The sequence below is a fragment of the Nycticebus coucang genome, chromosome 3, assembly GCF_027406575.1.
Source record: "Nycticebus coucang isolate mNycCou1 chromosome 3, mNycCou1.pri, whole genome shotgun sequence".
NCBI classification, from domain to species: Eukaryota; Metazoa; Chordata; class Mammalia; order Primates; family Lorisidae; genus Nycticebus; species Nycticebus coucang.
The window spans coordinates 43,774,310-43,778,552 of record NC_069782.1 but is presented as its reverse complement, the minus strand read 5'-3'; positions in this window follow the sequence as shown (position 1 = coordinate 43,778,552).

The window sequence follows — 4,243 nt, the reverse complement described above, 5'->3', positions numbered from 1 at the left end:
TATTGTGTTTTAAATTGAAAGAAGAATTGGTCCCTATTTATACAAGTGAAGTTTAAACACAGTAGATAAGTCCAGAACTTGAATCAAGAGCCTGTATTCTATCTCTGGCTGCTCAAGTGCAATCCACTAACTAGCAGCAATTGCATCATCTGAGAGCATGATGGAAATATAAAAATTCCAGACGCCACGCAAACCCGAATTTTAGTAACAGCTGCAGGTGATTTGCACACACATGGAAATTTGAGAAGCACAGCACACTGCTTCTGCACCCAAGACTTTTTTGGGGGGAATTAATTCTGGGTTAAAAGTCTAAAATGTTTTATGTTCCTAAGATCTTTGTTATACTTTTCCAGTGGCCAGAAATTATACCTACATAATATCAATGAATTTATATAAAAATTAGACAATTCACTTTTGATATTTTGCCTGTACTGTGAAATGCTTATCAGACGTTGCCTTACCCACTCGAGCAAGAGTACCATACTGGAGGTTAAGCACGTCTAAAGACACACACAAAGATAGCCCTGCTGTGTTTCTCAAAAGATAAGACAAGTATCATCAGATGTAAAAGAGACATTTTAGGTTATATGTGGAAAAGATGTCATACTGCAATGACAAAATATGCCCCATTTAAAATTATCTCTTAATCCTCTAATCAACCAAGATCAAGTATTTTCCATACTGGTGATTTCTCTTAACACCTTTCTGCCACTGCCCTTTACAAGAAGAGACAGATAGTTTTTTATCTGGCAGTAGTAACAAAATAGAATTTTTACCATTGTTTTGTTTTTGTTGCATTTTTGTTTACAGTCTTTTTGTATTTATAAACCATAATAGATTTGGAACTTCCTTTAAAATACATTTTAAGTAAAACATTTTTCAATTTAAAATACAATAATCAAAAAATAATAGTCAATTGATAAATGCACCTGGCAAAAATGATGGATTTATGTTCATACTGAAGATTGACATCCCTAATGCAAAGATTATTAGTTTTAAAATGATAGTAAGCTCAACACACAATCCCAAGATTCTTAAAGAGTTGTAAGCAAGTTTAAGAATCCTTTTGACTTCAATGTCTTTTACTCCCATCTATTTACTGTATGGCGTTAGCTGATTGTTCTTGTAAGAGGTCAAATGGTCTGGGTCATTCTATGACTCCTCACTTATCCTTCCAACCACCACGACACCTGCCTGGAAGAAAGAACATGATGTGATTGGTTGCAATTGGAGCACATATTTTCTTTTGACAGGAGCACAGATTTCCCTCTCTAGGAAGATCCCTCAAGACACAAGGGAGTGACTGCTCAGCCTCTCCTCCACCACATCCCTGACTTTGTCCCTTTTGGAGGAGAGCCAAGAAAGTCCAGGATGAGACTGAGTTATACATTGCATAAAACAGCCTTGTAATGGAAAACTATAATATTAAAATTAATGAAATATATCAATATTATTAAAGAAAAAAATTATTTTCTCCACATATAGGAATCAAATAGAGTGAGGAGAAATTTGGATTCTGCCTTAGCAATCTCTTTTTTTAAACCAAAGCACATTTAAATAACAACAAACTCCTTCTTAGAGTTACTAAGATCTATAAATCACTATATTTTTTAATGCTGAAGAAAAGAAAAAGATTATCTCTAAATGCTTCAAATCCCAGCAGTGTTTTTAATGAACCAAGTTTGTTTTAAATCAATACTTAAGCTGTGAGGATTTTATTTTTTATTTTTTATGGTGTTGCTTTTAGATTTCTGTGCTTGCAAAGAGGTAATAGCAATTGTCATGCTTGAAGAAAGGAAGTGACTTTGATGCCACAAATCAATAGGAAGCATTGTTCAGCTAAATAGGACAGATAAAAGTGAAAACAAATGCCATTTTCCAATCCGATAAGAAATGTCCAGTATGATGTATCATCTGCAGGTGGACAGTGCAAAGAGTAGCCTCTGAGCATAGAGCTTTAGGATGTTTGCAGAAACCTTTCCGAGTTAATGTGAGTTGAGTATACTGGATTCCAGAACATCAAACCTGTCTTGAATTGTTAATCTCTTTATTTGTAGACCATTTTATTGTGTACAAAGTGCTTTAATCTCACATTACATTATTTAAATCTCAGGGCAACCCTGACAGACAGGCAAAGGGTTTTTCTTTTAATTGTTATTATTTTTCCTACAGAAGGAAAATTGGATACTCAGAAATATTCCTCAGTTAGCCTGAGGTCATACAAACTGGTGGCAGAGCACAATGGGCGCGTAAGTCATGTGGAGAGGGAATCTGTCCTTATTTCCTAGTCAAAATTTTCTCAGTGGTTATCTTAAAGAGAAGAGTTTGAAAATGTTTGCACTCCACTTCACATAAAGAACTCATTATATGCAAATTAAAGCCTTTAAACTTACTTTAATCAATATTTATTCAACTAACATTTATAGTGTGTTGACTGCATGTTTGTCTTAGTACCGACTTTGAGAATAGAGAAAAAAAAAACAAGACCGTAGCAATCTCTGCATTTCAGAAATTTGCAGTCTAATGATAGACAAGCGTTTTCCCTGAACATTTAATTCAGGCTCCCCAGTAAGCCAGTTGGCATCATGCATTAACATGCATTAAATAGACTTAGTTTTATTATCGATTAACACATAATAATTGCTCAGACTTATGTCACAAGTGTATTTATGATGTCAGGGAATTTATTATGTATATCACCTCTAAAACACTAATCATTTCCTTGTGATGAAAACTTTCAAGATATTTTCTTTTAGTTATCTTGAAATGCACAAAACAGTATTGTTAACTATAGGTGGTAGAATACCAGAATTTATACTTTCTATTTAGCTATAACTTTGTACCACTTAGCTAGTTTTCTCCTACCCCTTATCCTACCCCAGCCCTTGGAAACCACTATTCTGTCCTATACTTCCATGGAATTAGATTTTTTTATTATATAAGTGTAATAAATGAAGTTATGTAGTATTTCTGTGCCTGGCTTTTTTCACTTGACATAATGTCCTCTAGGTTCCTCCACCTTTTTGCAAATGACAGTATTTCATTTCTTTCATGGCTGAATTGCTTTCCACTGTGTAGCCACAGCACATTTTCTTTACCTGTTCGGTCCACTCATGGGCACTTACGTCAATACTACATCTTAACTATAGTGACTAGTGCTTCCTTGCCAGATACATAGTTTGCAAATATTTTCTCCCATTTTGTAGGTTGTCTCTTCACTCTGTTGATTGTTTCCTTTGTTGTGGAGAAGCTTTTAAGTTTTATATAACATCATTTGCCTGTTTTTGGTTTTGTTCCCTGTGCTTTTGAGTTCTTATCTAAAAAATCCTTGCTCAAACCAATGTATGACATTTATCCTTTACATTTCCTTTTTATAGGTTTATAGTTTAAAGTCTTACATTTAAGTATTTAATTCATTTCCGTGTGTTTTTATATGCTATGACAGGGGTCTAGTTTTATTCATTTGCATATGAATGTCTGTTTTTTTCTAGTACCATTTACTGAGACGACTGTTTTTGGTCTAGCACACTGGCTCATGTATGTAATCCTAGCACTCTGGGAGACCCAGGTGGGTGGATTGCTTGAGCTCAGGAGTTCCAGACTAGCAAGAACAAGAGCAAGAGCCTGCCACTACTAAAAATAGAAGAACTAGCCAAGAGTAGTGGATGTACCTGTAGTCCTAGCTACTAGGAAGGCTGAGGCAAGAGAATGGCTCAAACACAAGAGTTTGAGCTTGCTGTGAGCTATGATACCAGAGCACTCAAGCACTCTATCCAGGTTCACAGAATGAGACTCTGTCTCTAATTAAAAAAAAAAAAAATTGGACAGAAAGAGAGAAGGCTGTTCTTTCTCCTATGTATGTTTTTGCACCTTTTGTCAAAAATCAGTTGGCTGTAAGGATGCGCATACATTTTTTTTGTCCTCCATTTTATTTAATTGGTCTATTTTTAGTGCAAATAGCATGCTGTTTTGGTTACCGAGGTTTCATTGGGTATTCTAAAATCAGGGAGTGTGCTAACTCCAGGTTTGGTCTTTCTGCTCACAGTTGTTTTGGGTATTCAGGATCTTTTGTGGTTCCATATACATTTTATAATTTTTTGGTCTATTTCTGTGAAGAGTGTCATTGTTATTTTGAGAGGGGTTGTATTGAATGTATAGATTACCTTGGGTAGTATGAACATTTTGAAAACATTAATTCTTCCAATTCATGAACATATATCATCTTTCTATTTATTTATGACCT